The sequence below is a fragment of the Anser cygnoides genome, chromosome 4 (assembly GCF_040182565.1).
Source record: "Anser cygnoides isolate HZ-2024a breed goose chromosome 4, Taihu_goose_T2T_genome, whole genome shotgun sequence".
Lineage (NCBI taxonomy): Eukaryota > Metazoa > Chordata > Aves > Anseriformes > Anatidae > Anser > Anser cygnoides.
Window position 1 is genome coordinate 14491640 of NC_089876.1, and position 25206 is coordinate 14516845.

General features: G+C 37.2%; 1 long non-coding RNA gene across 1 annotated transcript; it reads left to right on the forward strand.

Moving 5' to 3' along the window:
• The first annotated feature begins 298 nt into the window (after positions 1 to 298).
• Positions 299 to 24982, forward strand: LOC106033653 (uncharacterized). Its single transcript, XR_010830960.1, has 4 exons — positions 299 to 853; positions 15319 to 15410; positions 19673 to 19837; positions 19928 to 24982. It is a non-coding gene; the product is annotated as an uncharacterized lncRNA (long non-coding RNA).
• Positions 24983 to 25206: the final 224 nt, after the last annotated feature.

Genomic DNA, 25206 nt, shown 5'->3' on the forward strand with positions numbered 1-25206 from the left:
TGCTGATAGGTCAGCAGTTGTGAAAAACTGATCTCCACATTTGTAATGTAAGTCTTGCCCACTGGGGAAAAGGCTTGTGACTTAGATTTCATCTTTTGCAGTTTGTTAAATGGGAAGGGCTCAGTTTGCTACATGATGTCATATTATGGAAATAAATACCCTTGGCTAGAAGCAATTATGCAGAGTAACTCACTAAGAACAACTGAAAGCGACTCCAATGTGAGAGATGCCAAAAGATACAGTGGACTTTTATATCTGTACATGTCTACAACCTGCAATTCTGTTTTATCCTTTGTTTTCCATGCTATTTTTCATTGGAGCATTGGAGCTCTTCCCTAGCAGTTTCGTCCACTGTTCTATAATGAAATTATAAGTCAGATTAGGAAAGTGAATGTGTAAGAATTTGACTAATAGAGGAAAACTGCATTCAGCAGGTTGCTACTACTGGTTTTAGGTTTGTGCCTGTATACATGGCTAAGCTAATGGTATTATCTCATATATAAATTTGACTTTCTGTGTTAAAAGCTATAACTATTTAGTTTGTTTTTTAGCTCTTCTATGTTGGATAAAGGCCTTACAGAAAGGAAAAAAGGAATAAGGAAAATAAAACAAGGAAAAAAAAGTAGGTTTATTTTCCTCCAGCAGATATATCTGCATCCATTTCTGCTTTCATTCTTTCACCAGAAATGCCAGAAGTCAAGTGCAGCACCTCTTCTCAAGTCTATTGCCTCGGGATGGGGAGGCTGAATTGGTAATGTGGCGATCTGTGCTGACTTAAGCAGGCTCCTGTAGCTACTTTTCCTGGCTCTCTGTGCCCACTGTCTCTAGAGGCTCCCAATGTGCAAGGACAAAGGTGAGAAAAAGAGTTTTACATGAACAGTTTCATACCTCCCCTGGAGACAAAAGTCATGCTGCAGTGCTATGTCTACTGTTTTACTTTTTGTTTGCTCGTTTACTTTTCTGTTGTTAATTGTATTAGCTTGAGCTTTGCTCAAGGTGAGGAGACAAATCTGGTTTGTCTTAAATCAAGGCTTTCCTGCCTCTCAAAGTCTATGAAAAGGAGGAGACAATCCCAAGTGATAAAGAATAGAGGCTTTTATTCCTGATGCCTGTAATCAGTGAAGTTGTCCACTTCTCCTCGTCTTTACTCTGTTTTATTTTGGGTGTTTGGTTTTAGTTCTATTTTCTTTAAACTGTTTTTCCCTCGTAAATCACCAAGACCCTATCTAAACTAAACCCCTCTGAACATCAATAAATGACTTTCAAAAAAATAAAAATAAATTTAAAAAAATAGTATTAAAAAACTAACAGTGTAGAAAATTAAAAATGCCTCTTCAGGCATGTTAAAAAGGCTTGATAGAGACAAATGATGGAGAATTTGTTCAGTGAATAAGTTGTTTCCATAACTGGAAATGTTATTTAACCTGCCTTTAAAGAAAGCAGAATGTAACAGTATCTATTTGATAAGTGAATAAGTACTGGGCAGTGTTAAAAGACAGAATGACAACCTTTTGTGTCAATGACGTCTGTAACAGAACTGACGCAAGGAAAAAGATAATACCTTTTACCAGTCCTTTTTTATCACACCCATATCATATCTTCATTTGTGATCACAGAGGGAGTTTCTACAGAATGAAAATACTGTTTTATCTGCTTGCCTAGTGAGCAGTTTTGCATTTATTTGGACATTTGAAGAATCAGTTCCAATTTCTGTTGCTGCAATTACAGGAAAAAATACCACATAGAAAAGAAAAAAAAACTAAAGCAGTAACTGAGGGGAGGGAGAAGATAGGGCTGTGAAAAGTGATTCTGGTTTATCTGAATAACTGACTACATTCTCTAAGTAAAATTGCCAGAAAACAAAAAAAAAAAAAAAGGAAAAAAAAAAGTCTTTTGTCTACCCAGCAGCAATAGCTACAATTATTGCATGAATAAATATAAAAGGAATAAAATGTTTAGTTTTTTATTTTGTCCATTATTCAGTAATATGCTTTAATACATCATTAGCTCTGATGATGCAGTCTAGTTCCAATTAGCCAGGATATGAAGCATCTGTAATCAAATGCTACTATTGTTTGAAAATTATTGTTTGAACCACAATAAGATCACCTGAATGCAGCAGACATCTCAAATGATAAAGGCAGCCCATAAGAACTGGCCTTTACATGTCAAGGACTTTATGTTTTTGTTTATTTGTGTATCATGAACACAACTAAAAAAAATAGGCAGATTAAAACACTTCTGTCTGTTTAGGAGGAAACAGTACTATGTGTGTAAATATTCTCTTTAGCTTGAAAAATAGTCATGACTAGCTTCTTGGCTCCTGGAAGTAAACTTCAAAGAAATGATGCACTTCTAACATTAGCAGAGTCAGTTCACACTTAACTTCTTGACCACCTGGCTTGGTTGTACTATTTGCTGTAACTGAATTTGAGTTCTAATGTTTTTATTGTTATCACATGCTTTTCCCTACTCAGACTGAGTAAGAGATTGCTCTGCTTCTTTAAAGAAGTTTCTCTGAACAGCATCCTCAAGTCACTCAGCATCTAACAATGAACACACACCTGTTTGTTCTCTTTCATAGAATCATGAAGGTTGGAAAAGACCTTCAAGATCATCTGGTCCAACCATCTCCCTACTACCAATGTCACCCACTAAACCATGTCCCTGAGCACCACGTCCAAATTTTCCTAAAACACCCCCAGGGACGGTGACTCTACCACCTCCCTGGGCAACCCGTTCTGATGCCTGATCACTCTTTCTGAGAGGAAATGTCTCCTAATTTCCGACCCCTTGTCACAACTTGAGGCCTTTCCCTCTAGTCCTATCGCTAGTTACCTGCGAGAAGAGGCCAACCCCCAGCTCCCCACAACTTCCTTTCAGGTAGTTAGAGAGGGTAATGAGGTCTCCCCTAAGCCTCCTCTTCTCCAGACTAAACAACACCAATTCCCTCAGCTGCTCTGTTCTACACCTTTGAAATGTTACAAGGATGGATTTTACTACAACACTTTTTATTGTGTTTGTAATTCTGTTGTTGGAAAATTGAGCTACTTCAGTGACTTAGTGAGATTTCATGAATATATTTATTACTGTTCTCCAAATTACAGTTTGATTCTGTTATTGTCTTAGTTGCTTTTTGTATCCCTCTAAGAACAGAGAGTTTAGGGTGGTCTTTTCCTGTTATTCATTCTCCATGTGACACCAGACAGGAAGTGTACTGAGGTGTTCACAACTTGTTGTAATATTACATACATTTCAATTATTTACAGTAGCAACATTTATGCTAGGGAGTGGCAGAAGACCACTCTTGCACAGACAGAAATTGGAAAGATAGTCCCTGCTCTGGATCTACAGTCTACTCATAGGACACCATGAGATATCACAAGACCAAAAAAACACAGGTAGGGGAGCAGATGATACTGGCAAAAAAAAATGACTTCATTATGAAAAGAAAGGTAATGACCTGATGCTTATCTGAAATCGAATTTTGTCCCCTACCCCCAGGCTGTATGTGAAATCTAAGGAAAGGACTGGGCAAAGACAGTTTGGTATTTTTGCATATCGTTCTTCTACCTTTCCTGCCCTGCTCTGCCCTGCCTTGCCCTGTGTTTTCCTGTAGGAGGACCCTGCTCTACCTTTTTAAGACCAACGCAGTGCCCAGGGCAGTGGGGGAGAGAGGCAGGACTCCTCTCTCAGTACAAATCCTTAGTGACATTAAAAGGTAACCTGCAGTAAATTTACCTTAATCGGGGTCCTTGCTTTTAAAAATTAGTATAATTTATTAACTTCACATTTGACTAAAGCATGTTTGAATGTCTTCATAGAAATTACTTTTGTTAATAACAGCATGAAGCCAAAATTGGAACAAACTCTTATATTTTTATGCACGCTGATGTCTGACATTTCTAAAAACCCTGTGTTCCCTTTGTTTGTTTGTTTGTTTTTAATAGCTAAGACTTTTTCAAACAAGCATATAGATGCTGTACCCTTTGTTAGAGAACCTGAAATGTAACATGTAGGTGAAACACAGAAACCACAGGAAAGGTGTCTTTATTACAGTATGACTAAATATGAAATTATCATCTGTAGTCACCAAGCATCTTTCATAAGAGTTAGAGAGGAAAGAAATACAAAAGATCTACAAGGTCTGTTGATATTATCTCCTTCCTCTGAGAACTGTAGTCAAAGACCGATATGAGAGCAGAATACAGGTTTGTAATTAGACCGGTGGGTCTGATTTTGGCTTCCAAGGCACTATGCTGGGACTCAGTAAGGCCATTTTATGTGTTTAGAGTGTGTTTTATGTTTTTATGTGTTTAGAGTATTTAGCTTTATTCTAGATCTAGACATGACTTTTCTCACAGTTAAATTTGTTTAGCTACCTTTTCATTATAAAACTACTCTGTGATTTGGCATTATTTCCTGTGGAGCTGCTTTTGATGACACAAATATTATGACTGGAGATCTTAGAATTTCCATAAATAATTAGAGAAGTTGGTAAAAAGAAACAGAATCTTTTTCAAGCATGGAGTCAAGAGAGGAAAAAGAAAAATAAACCAAACCATACATCCAGAGAAAAGAGGAGGCCAATAACTACAGTGTACATCCAGGGAGTATCATGGTACTCAGGCAGTGCATTGTAGAGGCAATGTGGGCTATGAGTAACCCAGTGGTGTTAACCTACCACCGAGGTAAAACAATTGCATGAGTAAATGCACACAAACAGCCACACCAGACTTCTCTGCCTCCCAGTCTCTCCTAGATTTCTCTTTGCTTTCTCCGCCACTACTCCCGCATCTACAAAAACACAATCATCCAGGCAGATAGCCAGGTTATTATATATTTATTGTCACAAAGGACACCCCTGTGTTTTCTGAATTTCTTGATCTTGGAGTTTCTTCTGTCCCAATGAGTTTGGTGTCTCCTTCCCAATGCTTGTACCATTGTGCTCTTCTGCTTTTCTCTTGCCTGGAGTTGCATGCCTGCACTCCATACCTCTTACTGCATACACTGTTGAACTGCTATAGTAGGTCCATCAACAAGATACTTTTGATTGACCTGGGTCAGGGTCACACTGGAAGTTATCAGGGAACAGTGACTTCATCCCTGTCATCTGCGAGGCATAGAAGTACATCCACAAGCGCAGTGACAAGCACAGCCTGAGCTGGTATGTAATGTTTGATTTGGAATATATTTCAGTGAGTTTAATGTCTACCCCTTATTACACTTAGTGCACAAATGCATATTCATAGTCCCATGCTTCCTCACCTGGCTTTCTGCAGACTCAGCTTCCCATTTGGTCCTATTGGTTTGGTGACATTTTTTACTTTACCTTTTTTTTTTTTTTTTTTTTTCTTCACTGTTCCAGTGCAGTCCTTACCTGTTCCACAAGCACATTCAGGTCTACCAGGCTTCTCTGTTCTTAGCTTCCTGCTTACACTGATGCTGCTTCTGATACCTGGAGAAGTTCTGTTTTGGTCACCATTACACTTTTATTAACCTTTTTAACTTTATTCTTTTAAAGCTCACTTCCTTACAAAAGTTGCCCTGTGCTTATTTGCTCAGAATTGGCACCTCTCTGTTCTCTTTTATGTCAAAATAGCACATCTTTTCCTCTTTGTCTGCATTAGAGTACAAGATTTTCAGGAGTAATACTATTTTTTTTTCTGGTATGGTCCAAAGGTACATGCATGAGATTGTTTAGGAAGCTTTGACAGCTTTGACTGAGGTATAACAAATAGATATAGCTGGGGAGAAAAAAACAAAACAAAACAAATATTTGGACATGTAATTATTCTTCAGGATTATACTTGGCTAAGAAATTTGTTATTGCTTTTACAGACACGAAGAAGGGAACATGAGCAGAAAAACTTGTCATCTTTTTCTTCTTAATTAGTTGAATAAATGGTATTGTCCCTGCCCACAAACATTTTCTTTAAGGATGTTCTATGGAGGGATAATGATTTTTTTTTTGTATTCCTTAAGAAATTTATAGACTTACTACTCTCATACCATCTCACTATTATTTTTGCCAGCAGGAGTTTTGTTTCATTTGGGGATAAATTTCCTATAAGTCTTTTGTGGCATAGGAAATATTTATTTGATAATCTCAAATAGGTGTATCATCAGGAACACTATAGAAAAACATTTTGTGTATAACTATTATTATTCCTTGAAGAAAGTCCTTTACAAAACTCCAAAATATTTTGCCATTGTCAACATTTCCTATATTTTATGTAATAATTTATACTTATATATAATATAATATGATATGATATGATATGATATGATATATAATATATATAATTTTATTTATATAATAATTTATATATATATTTTTTTTGTGCATTGATATCTTCTGCTTTGTTAATATTTTTACTGAGGCTTTCTTCAACCAGTTTTCAGTAGCAAGTATTCATATTGTCTTACTGCTTATATTTTCTTACTGCTTTCTGTAAAACAAATAAATAAATAAATAATTTCACTACATAAGAGTTCAAAAAAAGAATGGTAAAGATAGCAGATATAGTATTGCCAGAAATGACTACTGAAAACACTGCAAATCTGAAAAAAAAAATCTGAAAAAAACACCCTGTTTCACTTCAGGGAGATACAGTTGTCCTTTTATTACCAAATGAAGTTGCATCTATAACTAAATTAGAAAGAAATTTGTCATGCCCTTCAAAGTTTTATGATTTTTTGTTTTCCTTATAAAGCAAACTGAACATGTTTTTGAGCACATTATCTTCAGTTGCAGTTACCACTAACATTTTATTGTTGAAAAGCTATTGTCATTATGCTGAGACAAGGCTAAAAAGAACTGGTGATTATTTTTTGTTGGCTGTTCCAAAGACTTAGAAAAGGAAATAATATTTCAGGACTTTCTAAATGAATATACCAAGCAGGATGAGATGTTTCCTGAATAAGCAGGGATTTGTAGCCCACACCTGCAGAAACTGGCTCTGTGGCTTGATATAGCTGAGCAGTGAAATTTTTACTTTTCAGACAAGGTTTAGTTTCCCCAATGAAAGTTCAGTTCCTCCAGTGCTTAGTATTGCAAGTTCCTCTGATGGCAGGAGGCACCCTTTAATGGAATAGGACATACTGTTTTGGGATTATTAGGTGCATGAGCTGCCTGCCAAAGCTTGTTCTGAAATCAAATGCCTGCCGAATCAGCTTCAGGGGATTATTCTGCTACTCCTCTAAGTTTTATGCAACACTGTTTTCCTAGCTGCGTTGTTCCCACATAGGTTCTTAAATCTGTGCTAATATCGAAGGATTAAAATATTACAATTAATTAAGTGATCACTATTAGCACGGACATTAAGTAGTACATTATTCAATGTAAAATAGTGGTTTGATCCCCAGTTCAGTGGTGCAGTATGCTCTCAAACTCAGTGCACTCCCAGGATTACCCACTGCAGCCTTTCCCAGGGAGAAGGTAGCAAACACTCGCTGCCAGCACTGTGTTTGCTCCTCCAGCCATGCAGCAGAATCGGTGCTGCAGGGGCCAGTCCAACCCAGCCGCGAGGAGATGCAAAGGAAACCCCTCTCTGGCTCTGGGATATGCAGAGCTCAGCTAACAGGGAAATATACACCCAGGCTTACCATTTTTTATTATTATTTTTTTGTCTGTGACCACTCGGGAGCTCTGCATGACTTTAAAAAGAACTGAAAGCACACATAAATAAATAAAATGACAAAGTTGATGTCATTCTAGGAACACTGTGTTTGTGAAATTCTGTCTGAGACAAACATTAAGCTCTGTTTAAAAAATAGTGTGGAAGCAAGTAACATAAGGTGGGGTTCACTGTATAAGAATATGGTCTCAGATCTGTAAAGGTATTTGGGCTCTTTACTTGAATCTTACTTAATAGGGGTTTGGCACCTACATACTGCTGCAGATTTGAGCCATGATCAATAATCCCCTAATCGTTCACCAAGCCCTCAATCTTTAGCGTGTTTAGAGAAGCAGTCTCAGAAAATCTCTGCTCAGGTTTCTGTGCCAGGTTCCTGATGCCACCATAATGCTTCAGAGGGTTTTTAAGTGTCTAAGAGCTTTAGATGTTGAAGCCAAAATTACATTTTATATGACTCACGGACAAATACATCACTTTCTTTTTTTCAGTGCTGTTATTTCCTGAATAGTCTTGCTGAAGTAGAATTGCACTGGGAGGGGTGAGATACCCGGCTAGCAGAGAGGTTATATATTGTATGCAAGAAGGATATGCTTTTTATTTTAACTGTAGTCCATTACTTTTTTAATAAACCCCATGTTTACAACCATAGCACACTTCTTTCACTGGCTTTGCATACTGAGAACTCCTTGTCTTCTACAATTTATGTTAAATTCAGGGAAAATAAATTGTCTTGAAAAGGCACCTGGAAGTTTAACAGTTTGTGACTTTTAAGCTCAAACCACTCAGAAATGAAGAAGCAAGTCATTACAAGCACTTGTCGCTTTTCTGTCTTATCTGACGTTTCTATTCTCTTGAGTGACTTTTAACAGAATCAAATCAACACCATCTACTCAAAAGTCACCAGTCTAGTAATGTTTAGCCAGATGATCTTTCTTTTAATCTGATTCTGTGGAAAGCAGCAGGATATTCCAGCTCAACAATTTATCTCCAATAACAACAATCAAAGCTGTTATTTTTCTTACTCTCTAACAGAGCTCTGCTTTATCTCCATTGTGGAATTTTCCTTTCCTAACTGGCAGCAGCAGCTCAGGCCAAAAGCTGTGGCAATAAAAGCACAACTGAGGAGGAGGCCCAAGGTAAAAGCAAGATCCCAGTACAGCACATCATCTTCTAACAGTGTTCTCTAAATGTGCTGACTGTACAGTCCAAGAAACATAGTACTATGTGATTATTAACATGTGAACATCTAGCACTTGACAACCTCCTGGACATGCAGGTCAACTAGGACTTTATGATGGTGGAATCTTTTATTTTCTTTCATTTAAAATCAGTTAAAGGAAAATCTACTAAGCTGTAGGAAGATGGATTTTCAGGTGCCACAGCAGCAGAGTCCATGCACCGAAAGTGCATATGAGTGTTGTGAGTGAAGATACTTCCCTCTTCCCTCTCAGCTGTGGTTACTGTCCCAAGGGTAGAGGCAGCAGTATAGAGCTTAAATTTGAACTTCACTGCTCCATTCCCAATTTCAGCATGTTAGCTTAAACCGTGAAGAAGAGCTATAAAAAACCACTAACATCACATAAAAGCAGTGGCCTGTAGTTGTGATTCTGCCACACTGCTACAGGGATAACTGAATTACCAAGAAAAGGGAGATCAGACATCTCAGGGCAGCAAGTTCTTAGGCAGTTACAGCTAGATTTGACATATTCCAGAAACTGTCTGTTCTGGGCATTGTGGATGGAAAAAGTTAGAATGCTGGCTGGGATCTACAGCCATGAGCTGGTTTTGTGAAATTTCATCCAACGTGTGTAACTGAGGATGCCTCAGCCAGCTATAAGGAAAGGCTGAAGGAGAGAAATTTGTACTCTTCTTCCAGCTTTCAGCAGCTAAGAAAACCTCTGAGGCTGGTGCTCATGAAAGATTAGCTGTCACAACCTGAAAGACTTCAGTGCTCCTGTTGCCTCTTTGGGTTTGGTCTTCTAGTTCTCTAAAAATTCAACTGAAAGAGAAGGTATCAGTGTTGCTATCCACCTTTTTTTTTTTAAAAAAAAAAAAAAAGATAAATTTCAGAGGAAGTACAACACTGGCGCCTGCCCTTTTCATCTTGGGAAGGGTCAAACCTACCTTTTGCATATTCCAGAAGTTGTGCCTTCACTTCCTGGTTTAAGGCAAGTCTGAAAGGAATTTTTTCTTCACCTTTCAGTTGAAGGTGTGCCACTGTGCAAACAGAAAAGCAAAACAAAGGGGGTCAGAGAGGAAAAAGAGAGTCAACAACTGGGAATACAACTCAGAGCCCTGTAACAATCAGTGCTGCCTGGGAAGGGGCCAGTTCTCATACTGTGTATATATTTTATTTGTGGATACTTCAGGGCAAATATGCATAAACAATCTTTGGGGCAGGGACTAGAGCTCCACGGAGGGACACTATCAGATCACTGATGAACCCCTTTGTGTTCCCTTTGTTTACTGTTTCCATAGCCTCTGAATTGTGTGCTCTTACTACAACAGTTAAGTCCACATGGTATATTACATACTGAAATCAATAGGGCCTGCCTACACACTGAGCCAGACAAAAGCTATGAGTTCAAGACAGTGTGCCCATGAGATAGTCTACTTTGTCTCTCTATGTACTAAGCTGAACTCTGCCTTCTGTATTATTTTAGCATTACACGTATCCCCAAAGTTTTTCAGAACTAACAAACTGTCTGTCTCATCAAAGTCCACACTGGGCAATGGGAGTGTTAAGTCAAAGCTGTTAAAAGTTAAAACTAGCAAAAAGTTATTTTAATGATGTGTCTGTACACCACTTAAGTGAATTTCTATTCAGAGATCTGCAAAATCCATGCAAATTTTCTCACTGTCTACATGAACTGTGTGACCACACACTCTCAGCTGAACTTTGAGCACTATGATTTCAAGAGCAGCAGTTTGCAGCACCAGACGACAATAATGTCTTGTTTTCCAGTGTCAGGTATTCACCCCTGAGACCACTGAGGCAGTGACAGAGGTACCTGACAAATCAGGAATAAGCTGTCCAAATCTCACAGTCATAAAATAGTGGACAGCCCAGTAACAGCAGTCTTCTCTTGCAAACTAGCCCTAAAAACTTTCTACAGATTGTGATGTCATTTACCAAATCATTGCTAGCTATGCAAAGTGATACCTGAAATAATCATTGCAGTCAATCACAAGGCCTTTATACAAAAGGTACAAACCGTCCTAATGCATCCTCCTCAGCTATCTCTTCAGAGCTTTTTGTGGTCATAGCAAATGTTTTATGTGGCCTGACCACAGTTGCTGCATAGGCTCTTCAAAGCTCCTAAACACTTGATCTCTCAGATTTTTAAACCCAAATGGTTTAAGCATATGATGAATTCATTTTAGCTGGTAAAGTGATGTGTCTCTATGTGATCAACAACTGAACTTTGTTTAGTTTGGGGCCCTTTTGATTTATGTAGTGTTTTTTTTTTCATCACTCAGTTTGGCAGAGGTGTTTGCATTCCACAAAGCAGCCACATTTATAGCTTAGTCACTTGGGTTTCTTCTCCTCAGGAACTGATGGAAGAAGGTTGGCACCTCTCAATGGTGAAACAGCCAGCCACAACTCTGAATTGCTGACTTCTTTCCATTAACTGTAGAGATAACTTATTACATCTAATTTCCTAACTTAAATGTCTCACTTAAGTCACTAGAGCTAGGCAGGATGAATCCAGGCCCATCCGTATTTTTGGTTAGTGCCTCAGTCACTACTAGCTGACGTTTTAGTTACTAGGCTGGTGACATGTAGCTGAGCCATCTAATTCTATCTGTACACAAAGATTATGGTATTTAAAACATAATGTTATTTCTCCTTCAGGCTTTTATGGACATCTGTGGATTTTCTTCATAACGTATTTTCAGCTGTTTAGGTAACATAATTGACAGTATTGTTAGTTCAAAAGACTGCATCTGTAATCTAGCACAGACAGCGTTATGTAAGTAAACACTTAATGAGCTTTTGAAATTAAGGGAGGAGATATAATTTAACACATAATATGCTTTGAGTACTGCAAAATTCTGATTTACTATGATCTCATAGAAGAAATAATAGTACTACTTGTCTCTTATATTGTGTGTACTGGAGGATATATGCCCATGGCAAACTGGAGAACAACATGATCTTTCCCTAGAAAATTGTAATTAAAACATGTCTGAGTTTTACTACTCTTCAATGGCTGTCATTTTGTTCAGCAGCCATTGTATGATAAAACACGCTACTGAGTTGTTGTCAGTGAGAGTGCAGCTCACCACAGTCTCAGAAGCTGGACTCAGTGAAATACTATGAGTGCACCCTCTGGGCAGGCTGTACATCATCCATGAGGCAGGTAGCTTGAGCTTCTCCTGCTACGGTACCTTCCTTTTTCAGGAAGAGACCAACCTGCAAAATGGTTTATGCAACCAATGAATGAGGCAACTGTTAGAGCAAGATGAAAACATGTCACTTTGCAAGTGCAGTTGCCTTGGTGAGCTACAGCTAAGCACCATGGAGCATTGAAACAGGTTGCCATTTTAATGATTTCCAAATAATGACAGTGAAGTGCATTAAAAATCCATCCAAATCATGAAACTACTGAAAGGATGGAATTAAACTCTGAGACCTTAATCTCTGTCTGTGGCAAGGACAGGTCCCAGTTTTTACTCTTCTTCAAAAAATTCAAGTCTCTTGCTCCCCCTACAATTGTATCAAAGGGGAATAGTGGCATAACCACCAACATTGGTTCTTTGGAAAAATGATTATGCACAGAAACACTTGCAGGTGCACCGGTACAATAAAGATGGAGAATGAAGACCTCAATGTCCCTATCATTTTTCTGCTGGGCAGTATGAAGCAATTATTAGCATGCTGTCTCTTTTAGATAGCATATTGAGGGTGTTGCACTCCTATTAGGAGGACAATATAGAGAGCCTATATACTTATGAGAAGGTGCTTTCCAGTGTATTTGACAGAGATTGAGAATGGTTGCCTAAATTCTTTATATGACCTGTCCCTTATTCAGGAAAATAATTCAAGAGCAATACATTATGTAGGCAAAAAAATGTATATGGAGAATTCTTCATTCAAATTGAGTTATTCTTCTCCTGTTTACTGCTTTTATTTCATATATTTATTCTAGATACATAGGACTTTTCATTTGTTTGTTTGCTTGTTTTTACTGGAAAACCTATTATTATTTAAAATGTTGGTGTTATTTTAGTTTCAATTGTGATCACTTCAAATGAAAATAAAATTGCCGCTTGTTGCAATAATTAGTAACTTTGTCTCATCTCATCCATATTGATATAATCTCAGTGAGGTCACTGTACTGCAGATAGCGTGTGACACAGACACTTGCTTCTGAGCTGAATTTTAGCCTGCATGCTGTGTCATAGCTAGTTTTTTTAGTTCTTTTTTTTTTCTTTTTTTTTTCTTCTTTTATAGTGGGAAGCTCAGAGGAGTTTTGTAAAGCCAAGAAAGGGAGTGGCATCTGTTACTGCTTGTTTGCTGCAGCTAGCTTTTATAGCACCCCACCGTTTCAATAGTTTCATGGAAGAAGGAAAATATGCCTCCTTCAGGCTTGGCTGGATTCAAAATTAGCTGCTGTTCTTTTATTAGCTCAGATCTCTCTTGTTAGCAGCTTCGCATCATGAAGGGGGTCTGATATTACACATGCAGGGCTGTAATTTTGCCAGTTTGGTGATTAACTGCCTTTGTGGTAAAAAGTTCTCAACACCTTTTGACTTTTAGATTGACTTCTGTTTGACCCACTTCCTGTTATGTTCTTTGGTTTCAGCAAGCAATAAGTGTTTCAATTCTGATTCAAATCTCGCTTATGAAGCTTCTCCATGCTCAAAATAGAGTTTCTAAACATAAGTTATTTTTGAAAAGTGTCCTTAAATTTAAGCAGCCATTCCAACATTATTAATAGCTCTTGGAGAAAAAGCTCTTGTGTTTTTTAATTTGGCACAGAAATGGTGTAAGTATTGTCAGATAACAGCTTCCCCAATTAACATAAATAGCATATGCTCAAATGACTATTGTTCCCAGTAAGGAACCCACCAAGGTCATTTTATTTTTTTGGGTACATGGAATAACTTACTAGTCATCCTGTGCAGGTATCTGGAAGATGTTATTTACAGACTTATTAAAGTAAAGAGTATATAAAATTACGGCTCTAAAAAGGGGGTTGTAACCTTAAGCATTTCAAGAGAAAGTCGTGATTAGTAAAAAGATTTGGAACAGGAGTTAGCAGAAAACAAACATGAGTTTATTTAAAACATTTTTCCACCATTATTTTTCACCATTATTGGCTGCCTTTAAGTCTCTAAAGAAGATATTTAATATATATATGTTTTCATAGCTTTAACCTAAGTAGGCTTTTTTCTAAAAAAAAAAAAAAAAAAAAAAAAAAAAGGAGATATGGCAAGAATGCTGTTTACTGCTTTGTTTTATTGCTCAGATAACACACACCTCTGCATTGCTTTTTATTCTTCCAACATAATGCCCTGACATTACTTTTGACACAGCACCATATCTTTTCTAAAGCATACATTGCTTTCATAACCTTTTTTTTTTTTTTTTTTTTTTTACATAATAATATCTTAAAAACAAATGTTTGGTACTAGAAGAAGGAATGCTGTTGGCTGAAGAAACTGTTTCAAATTTTACTGAAATAGATGTGAGCCATCTGCAACAATTTTACACTTTCTATCTAAATATTTCTAATTTATACATTATATGTTAAAATGAAACTGTCAGCATCTAATGAATATATTTATTAGATCATACAAAACATTGCAAAAAGTGAAGAAAAGAAAGAAATAACTTCATTTTAGTATTTTTATATATGAGTGTAATAGACTTTGCATTATCATACAGAAATGCCGTCTTCTGAACACTGGTCTTAGCCAAGCCGTTGACAGAAGACAAAAAACAGATGGAAGTTCTTTAATTAGTTTGAATTCTTGCCTTAATAAAACAAAGAGACAAAAATAAGAGTATCTAGTTTGAATTCTTGCCTTAATAAAACAAAGAGACAAAAATAAGAGTATCTAGGTACAACAATATTGCCTTGAAATAAGTGGGAGTAGAGATACAGTTACAGCAACCTGAATTCCTGAAAATAAATCATAAAAACACTATTATTATCCATTTTTGTGTCAGTTCTGAGTCTTTCATTTCCAGTAAAGATTGTACTGACAGTCAAACAAATTTGGAGAGTTTTGCAGACAGGCATGACTTTGACATGCTAAGGTCTTCCTTCTCCTGACTCTATTATCAGGCTACCAATCTGCTATAATTGCTATTTAATTGATTTAGAAGGAATATGATGGTTCTCTATTGACTAAGATTCTTGGATCATCAAAACCAGACTGCTAAAACTTTAGATTGCAACTGAAAAGTAGAAGAGGAAATTGAGAACTGACATCAAGCATACATCTCCTGGAGCAAATGATGCTTTTTTACACCAAAATGCTGTGAGACAATCCTGGCCTTTCCTTTCCATTCTTGGCACCTGTGGTAGCATTCATTCCAAACATTTTTTAAAGAGATAACATTTCACTTTTTTTTTTTTTTCCCCCCCATGTACAGAGGTGGTACCTTCTTCTGATATGGGGGAGTTATAGCTAACTAACATCAGTGTTATTCATATTTGTACAGGAAACCTGGCTTTCAGAGTACACAGTGGTATGTATAGACTCCTCCATGTATGCAGTCCTGGGAAATGATGCATCAAACAACACCTTCTGCAGGTATTTATTTCGCAATGAATTCCCATTAGTTTTCATCAGACGTTTTGATGTCCTTGTTTGCTGTAATGCTGGTCATAGTACATGAGTAAAGACGAATAATTCCACATTCTTTCTCTGTAAATTCATCACTTATGTGCATTAGTCACATATTATCATTAAAAAAATACCTCTGCTGTATTTTTCTCAAGTTACCCAGCATTATTTTCTACTGCAGAGTACTGCCCATGTTCTAAATGGGTATTTTGTTTCCTAATATGACAGAACACAAATGTGTAATTAAGAGCGGGGAAAAAAAATCTGCAGCTTATCCTTGGACAGGTTTCTACTCATTTAATTTGATTGCAGTTGTTGGAATACAGTATTTAAACATAGCTTGGTCTGTTCTGCTCTCTAACTGTCTGACTCTCCTAGAAGCGCGGGATGGACAGCAAGAGGTTTTGTATGAACAAATTGCCCCTCCTCAAAGATCCATGATTTATTTTTATGATAAAAATCTCTTTCATCAAAATTTGAACTACTTCAATCACAAATATTTTTCTTTACATCACTTATTTAGAATATAACAGTATCTAAACTGTGTACTCTTCACACAATTCCTCACCTGACAACTGCACAGTCTGAAACCGTTTTACAAAGCATCAAGAAAACCCCAGCACATGAAGGCAAGATTTCAAATGAGTTTTGGTTGTCACATGCATGTTCGCCTTAAAAGCACTAGTACTCCTCTCTTCTCACTCCCAGTTCCCATCCACTCTCTGCACTTCCTCCCATGCTTTCTTATCTAGAAGAGTATGCATTAATCTGCATTAAAAAAAGAGTTGCCTTTATTTCCTGTCATTTTCTGCAATTTTCCTTTAGACTCAAACCTCTAAATTATATAGGGAAATATGGTGCCACATTCACATGCAAACTATTTTTAGAGAACATGAATAATTACACCAGATGGTTGTTTAATTCTCTTGGCATTATCTCTACTGTACATTTATGGCTTAAAGTAATATTTCCTTACACTTTCCAATATCTCTGGAAGGTCATGGGTAAGTCCCATTTCTTTATTTACATCTGATCCCTTTTATAGACTTTTTTTCAATGCTACAGCTGTCAGAGGGCCACAGAGATGCTGATCTGCAGACTTCTCAGTAAACTAGTCAGCTCTTAGAACCAAAGTATGTTCATAAGAAAACATTACATCTTTGACAGCAGATTGTTGTTAGTGTTTTATATACAAAGGAGAACTACTTATTCTATGATTGCCTCCATTTAATCTTCTGAGATTTACTAAAATTACCCTTTTCAATTGCCTCTTCATTTTATGCAGCAGTGAAAACAGGTGAGGTGTTTCTTCACATTCTGCATACCTTGACTGCTTTGTGAGTTGCAGAGGAAATTTCTGCAGTTCAGTCTGTTCTCTCGCTGAGTGAAATTACCTCGGCAATTACTCCCTTCCAAATTCTTAAACATTTGGACCAATGTTAAAGATTTATTCTTTAGGTGTTATTTCTGAAAGCCGCAGATTGTTATGTGTCAAAGTTAATTCAACTGATGTAGAAAGCTTAAAGCACACATTCTCAGGAAGTATCTGGCACTATGCACTAAACTGTGGAGGATGAAAATTTTGTATCACAAGAACTTCTGAAATATTTTTTTTTTTCAGTTCTGGAACAAAAATAAAATCTTTAAAACATTTACACAGGAAAGGAAATACATGAAAGTATCTGTCTTTGGCTCCAAAACCCAACTAGTTTTGTTTAATATGTTTATTTATAACCCATGATGCTCAGAGAACTGGTCTTAGTTATGGAAGCCATCTGTTCTGCTTAATTCCTAAACCTTTGTTCCAGCATTTCTCTACAGAAAGCGAAAAAAAAAAAAAAAAACTTTACTTTTGTCACTAAATGTTAGACTAGTGTCCTAAGTGTGAGATATAGAAACATTTCAGCTTCAATGAATATGTTGGTGTACTTTCATTTTGCTAGAAAGGTTCTGATCAGCTCAACCAAGGCTGAACAATGGAGACACATGAGAAACCAGAGAAATACTGATGATTTTGGCACTTCTGAAACTGGAAGGTGCTCAGCAGTGCAGTAACTGACTCCCACTTAGAAACACTTGGCTATATTCAGCACAAAAAAAAAAAACAAAACAAACAAAAAAAAAAGCATCTGACTGATTTCTCTTACTATATATGTCTGTACACCTGCAAGTTAATGTGCAACAAGCAAAAAATTTTGCACTCCATGCAGCAGCTGACCTTTTATGATCATCTGTAGTCTGCGTTCAGAACAGGGTGTCTCAGCTATGACAAGAAACATAGTTTAGGACAATTTAGGGTGGCACTGAAAAAGGATGGGAAGGGAAGGAAGGGAAGGGAAGGGAAGGGAAGGGAAGGGAAGGGAAGGGAAGGGAAGGGAAGGGAAGGGAAGGGAAGGGAAGGGAAGGGAAGGGAAGGGAAGGGAAGGGAAGGGAAGGGAAGGGAAGGGAAGGGAAGGGAAGGGAAGGGAAGGGAAGGGAAGGGAAGGGAAGGGAAGGGAAGGGAAGGGAAGGGAAGGGAAGGGAAGGGAAGGGAAGGGAAGGGAAGGGAAGGGAAGGGAAGGGAAGGGAAGGGAAGGGAAGGGAAGGGAAGGGGAAAGTCATAGAATCATATAAATAATTTAGGTTGGAAAAGACCTCTAAGATCATCTAGTTCAGCCAAGTCGTTCAGTACTTCTTCACTAGTTTGGTATCATTCAGAGTATTATCAATTCAGAGAATTCATGAATTTGAGATTATCATCATTAATATTTTGTCACTACCTAAATGCTTCTGCACAAGGACTGCTCTATGGAACACGAATCTGATTAATTACATAGTTTGTATGCTAGGTGTCAGGAAATGACATTGAAAATGTTTCTGGGTTCCAATACCTTTCTTCTTGTGAATAGCATTTAACTGAGATGTGTTTAACTTTTAACAAGTAATTCAGAATGCATGGATTAAAGTGCTAGTTCATTTCTAGGTTTTATTGGAAAAGAGCACCGAGTATAGGTTCAAGTTTTGCTAATCAATCTGTATGATTTATTTTCCTCATAGAATTATCTTTCCACATCTGTGTAATAGGGAATATGTCCCTTTTCATAAAACAATTAAATACAGTGGAAGCATTGATCAAAGATCTCAAGTGAGTTCAGTGAAAATGCAAACTCCAGGAGAAAAGAGCATTCTCTGGACCAGAAGGCAGTGTTAAGTTCTTCCTTGGTGCAGAGAACAGATTTGGGGCAAGTCATGAAAAATTCTGCAGGTGAACTCCAGCTATGTAGACTTGCTACCTAACTTTTCTTGCCCTTTCTGTGCATATAAGATGTGAGTGAAATTCCCTTAAGTTTTCCCTTTTTCTTATCTTGGTTGGGAGGCATTGCTTCCACTCTAACCTTGAGTAACTTCCTAACTCCCATCAAATCTGTCTAGTTTATGCACTTGAGAAATACTAGAAACAGAAAAGACAAAGTGTGACAACATACACCCGTTCATCAATTCTGAATGAATCATAAATATACTGAACAAGTGTGACATGATCATGCAAAAGGACCTTATTCTTGGCATATGGAGAAGAGAAATACAGGACTCAGCAGCAAATGTTGTGCAACACAGAAAGCAAACTTCTGCTAGAAAATTATATCTGCCTCTTAAATGATAAACTCTCACCATCACTCAGAACTAAAATAAATTCCACATTTTGTCATTACATTTCCCACATATATGACTTTTTTATAACCTTACCTAACAGAAGTTGTCATTTTAAATAGAAACATGACATATTCAGATAGATTATCTAATTAAGTTCATAACTGCAGTATAAACTACAATGTAGGGAAGAGAAATAAGAGCTAAAAAGCAGGGTTAATTGGTGTTTAGAGTTCTAAGGTAATATGGTTGGACTGTTCACTTCCCAGGGCTTGTTTTAGCTTGCTGAGGGCTAGCAAAAGTATTTATATTGTACCATGCAGTCTGCAACATCACATCAGGTGTGAATACCTTGTATATAAAAATGGCTAGTGCAACTCTAATAATTCTTTTGTCACCAAAATTCTAAACTCTCAACAAATTGGAAACTTGACTTTTAAATCTTTGTCAACAATCCTTAGTAGAACTGTCAGGAATCAGATAAGGGTCATTGCTGATATCCTGATATCTTAAATAAAAGACTATCCAAAAACATGAAGAGTAATTCATATAATTCATAGACTTTTTCTTCTTGTTGTTGTTGTTTTTGTTTAACAAAACAGAGCATACCAGACAATTTTGAAGAAGCTGGAAAACCTATTAGCAGGGTTACACAAGTTTTCATCAATGGTGCTCATCACCATGTTCCAGTAGACTTCATCTCTCCACTTGAATTTGATCAGAAATATCCTGTGATGAAAACAACTTTGGCAGCAGTACCAGAAAGGGTAATGTCTTGTAGGCATGATGGGAAGCTCTAGATTAGTGTGATAAATGCTTGTGTCCTTCTTTTAACAGTGCTGATATTTCTACTTCAGCCAGTGCTGTCTACCTGATTGCTCTCCACCACCTCAAGACTCTTCATCTGGAGGCAGAATCCTCTGGATGGCAGAACTTTGTCTTTACCTATGGAGAAGTCATTCCTCTTCCTTCTATGTTGTTTTGTCTACAACATCAGCTCAAATTCATGTTTTTCATGATATTCAAGAAGCTCACAGGCAGAACTTTCCTACCTACAGAGCACTAAGTTGTACATATTGATCCTACTTTCTGCTTAACGATGGAGAACTACCTCGAACAATCTGGAAGTGGCTATACTGTAGCTTAATGCTGAAGGTTGAAAGTGCTGTAAAGGTGTCACAGAAGAGTAATATTATTGCCTAACTGTAAACAACAGAGCTTAAAAGACACTATAATTTTCTTCTCATAAAGCACATTTAATTGTAGTTTTATTGTACCTTCAGTGTTTATTAAGGCAATAATGCAATTATTAATTATTTAAGCATGACTTTATAATAAAAGCTGCAATATCAGGTGTCCTGCCACCAGTTATCTAGTTCAAATGGAGTCTGCATATACCACAGCAGGAGAAAAGTTTTGTTCTGTCCGCAGATTGACAAAGTTAGTAGAGTAGCAAGCGATTTTCTATAGATATGGCCAAATTCAACTCTTTCCATATTGCCCCAGACAATTCAGGAAAAGCTTCAAATAGCTACATCAGATTAGGAATTGGTCCAAGTGGTGCTGTGGGCAGTTGTTGCTATCTTTTTTTTAAAGGATTTATTCAGCTTTCCCAAAATTCATTTGAACAAAATCTGTCAATCTGCCTTGTAGGTAATGTCTGACAATTTGATGGATGGATCGCATTTTCTGATATTAGCAGAAAAAGAGAACACTTCTCTCCACAGAAAAGGGCTGTAAGATTTGTGTGGAATGTACCTTCCTCTTCTGTCAAGGCAATTGAATGATTACTATAATAATAATAAGTAATGTTAGACCAGAGGCAAAAGATTAAAAAGTTAATCCCTGACCCTCATAGGATCTCCCTGAAGACAGTGCAGCATTCTGCATGAAAAGGAGTGATGTTTTCATTTCAGTAGTGATTAGACAGGGATCTACATTGCAAACACAGAAATAGTCACAGAAATGTACTGTCATGCTGGCAGTGCCAACAAAATAGGAATGAAATGTCTGGGCAGAAGTAATACAGAAACACTTATTCTCCCAATCTTCTGCTTTCTCTGAGCTGCAGGATACTGGGGGAATCTTGCATCATGCTCACACATTCTGGAACAGCCGAAATATTAAAATAGGGGGGTTATTAAAATAGGGGGTTATTTAGTAACCCACACTGACTCCAGTACTGATCAGTGTAAAGGGTTTCAAAGAAAGCAGCAGGGATCCTCCACAAAGATAGTTACAGAATAAACTAGCAAAATCCTCTTTCTAGTATATACTGCTTTATTCCCTCTGGGACATCTTTCTCCATAATTGGCAATGCGTGACTTTGCATAATCAGTTCTAATTAAAAAAAAAAAAAAGTACAGTTTGGCCATGACACAGAAACCTGCTTTTTAAAAGAAAACAGTGTTCTAAAATTGAAACTAATTTTTTTTTCAATGCTATGAAGAACTAAAACAGGTGAGTAACTGGGTTTCACCTGCGTGCCTGATTTCCACTGCACATCACTTGTGCCTGCAATACTGCCCTAAAGTCAGCAAGGATGCAGTGATGTACAGCCCAATGAATGTGGAGATGGATTCCAGCAGCAAAACCTCTTTACATTGCAAGACTACCTCAGAGAATTGCCAGTATTTTTCCAGATCTCAGCAGGCCATCTCTGAGGGTCAGGAAGCCCAACTTATTTTTTTTTTTTTTCTATAACATCATGCGTACTCTATCTCAAGGTCTGGTAAGGAAGCATATTCACTGTCCTTATTTATGAGTTTGCATGATGAACATGCAGCTTTTTGAAAAAAAAAAAAGAATAGTGAGGTGCTTAATTTTATGACGAGAAGATGCAATCTGGGTAGATCCATCTATCTGCTAGAATTGGCAGATCCACTGCAACTGTAACTAAGCAGATTTACAGATAAAAACACATTCAGACTGGTGAAGCCTTGCTGGTAGAGTGGAACATTTCAAAGGCATCTTTAAATGGAGTGAAAAAAGGGTATTTCTGTGAAACAAAACTGCATTCCTGTAGGAGACAGGAGTTAAGATATGAGCAGTTGCCTTAAGTAAATCAGTCATCAGGCCTGGAGATTGTAGAAAGCTTTGGAAGAGAATATGCACTTAGTGGTGTAATTCTACTTAGGAAAAAAAATCATAAAATCAATAAAGTCATATTAGCCTGTATTCACTTCAGAGAGGGGAAGCCAGTGACAGGATCTGCCAATGATTTGGAGTTCACTTAGAGAAAACCTGCCAGAAAACAAGATAAGATAATATGATGGTCACTAACCAGAAAATACCAGGAAGCAAAGCTGATGACAATGTCATGATCACGTTACTGTTTGATTTATCTGTATCTACTTCCAAGCACAAAATTCTGTTTTCTCTTTTTTGTCCTATGATTTAATTGTTGTTGAATTAATTCATAGAGGCCTTAAACTGCTTCCATGCATGGTGATGAGGAGTGACCCTAAAGGTTTGACAGTTGCCTCAACTCACCATGGTTTGTCCTGTCTTCTCATTAAACTCCATCTCTAACTATTTTTCCTGGATGAGGGGCTCTTTATTCCACATGCACCTGGAGAGAGCAGAGTGTGTGCATCCCATGTGAGTGCGTAAGACCATGAGGCCTAGAGGAGACCATGGGTTCCAGGCACAGCTAGTGGATAGACTGAGTGTCTGCTACTGGCAGGACCCGCGTTGTGTCTCTCTACGTATATGTATACAAAATTTCTATTAATAAGTATTTATCCTGATCAGCTAGAGAAGGGAATAGGAGGATGCCATTCTTACCATTTGTGTTTGCATGCGTGGTGCTTTCTGTTTGTATTGACCTGTGCGGCTGGCCATGTGTATATGTATACATATATTGCTATTAGGAGTACACACAGCTGCACTACTGGCTGGACACGGGGACTTGGCAGTGCAGCCATGCCTCTGCTGGGCTACTGAATTCAGCTATTCCTAATGTCTGAAGCTGACAAGCAACTAAACAAAGCTTTAGAGCTAAGAAGTTCAGTGCCTCTGAGACCATCATAAATTACTTCAAGTGGGTATTGGTCAAGTTTAACTAAGATAGTTTTGGAACAAAATAAAAATCAAAATAAAAGAAACAAGTGATATATTATACCGTACCACTGAGACAATATATAAATTCTTCTGGCTCTCTAATGAATGTTAAATTGACACATGAGATCAAGAGAAATGCATTTTCTACCAAGGAACAAAGCTTGCATTATCAGCAAATAGAAAAATATCTTTCTGTGTAGTGTTTTGCCTGTACATAGTACAGTCTCCTGTGGTGAACTGCTGTAACACTTGATGTTTTGGAACAACAACAACAACAAAAAAAAAAGGAATAGAAATAGAAAAAAGGAATAGAAATAGAAGCTGAGGGTTACTATTTTGCAGCTACAATGTTGGGGGTTCTGTGCAAATGATGTGTATTATCATCATCAATGTCATGCGATTTCAATGAGTAATCATGCGTTCTTGTTATTCTCTCAGCTAAAATAATAAATGAAAAAAATGGAAAATTGCACCAAATTAATGTATTCTTGTGACAAAATAGTGATGAGAACTGAAAGTCATTCACAAGACAAGCTAAAATCTGTTTGTTCTGATGCCTTATATGGAGTAATCACAAAAAAATGGATGAAATAGTTGAATTGAAATATCAGAAAGAAAGAAGCTGCCTCTCTTCACAAAGCAAACACTCCATTGATCCTTTGAAACTGTATATCACAAACAGAAAAGCTTGCAGCCTTGGAGAAAACGAGTCTCATTTAAATGACTACACTAGTGAGACCAAGTCTATCCATTATAAAGTTCTGTTACCACAACTTTCTCACTTTGTAATGAGTCACACATCCCAACTCAGTAATGCTTGTAAAATCTCAGACAGAGGCAGTTATGGCAAGTAGGATAAATCCTTTGGCAGCAGGGTTTAGTAGGGGTATACTGATCTGGTTCGCCTGCTTTAAGCCTTCAGCTGAAAATATTGATAAATTCACATAACTTGGTTTTTGTAGCATAGTGTAAACATGCCTGTTGTAACCTGCTGTGGGGTTCTTCGAATATAGCTATGGTGGAAATAGAGATTTGTCACATAATCCAGAGGTCATTTTGGGAGCCAGTGTAAATGTAGAGGCTTTAACACATTTCTTAAAGCACAGACCCCACATGTCCTCCCAGAATAATACTCAAATAACTCGAGTATAAGTGCTTCTCATTGCTAGAAAAGCATGGAAAGCTCTACATATTTATTTATTTTTTAAAACTTTTGGGGGATAAAACTGTTAAACTTTTCACAGGTGGTTGGATTGCATATTTTCCTCATTTTCTGGGCACACAATGTGAAATTCTGGAGTCTGATTTGCACAGGTGCAGAGTACACACAGCTGCAAGCGAAATCAATGAAAGCTGTGGTGTGAACACATGAAATGCTCTGTAATTCTAAGCTGAAATGCATCTTTAACATTGTAAAGCCATATACTGAACTACTTTACTGAATTTTTCAGGGGTAAGAAAATGATGAGCCATACGCAGCTACTTGGAGTAAAATCTTACATGACAAGTTGTTGAAATTTGGCAAGATTATATTAAAGTGAAAACCCAGTCTTTGTATGAATGCAATGTGTTAAGCACTCTTAAGAAAAGGTGACATAGTCCCAGTCTAATTTATGATAGCTGTTTTCAGAATCCTTATTGTTCATTATAAAAACCTTTCTACTGTGGCAGGAAAAGTTTAGCATCAACTAACAGAAGCTTATTTTCAATTCAAAATTAATGGCTGAGATGTTTTTCTTCCAAATACTAAAAGCACTTAAAACATGAGTGGCTAATTGACTGTCAACTTTACATCAGTTAATGGTATTTTGCAGGTACTTAAGTTTAAAGAGGTCTATATTCTTTTTGCTCTGTCCAGCACTTTGGAATCCTAGTATTCTCTGTTAATGGAAATTTGCATTAACCGAAGAGAGAAGAATATAACCTTTTGTAAGGTAAGAAGCAATTAGCAGTATGTTTAAATTATGGAACTGAATTTTTATTTCAAGTTTAATTACAATTTATACTTTTGAGTCTCCTTCAAAAAGATTGACCATTTTCTTTGATGATATGTCATCTGATCTGTGTAACATCA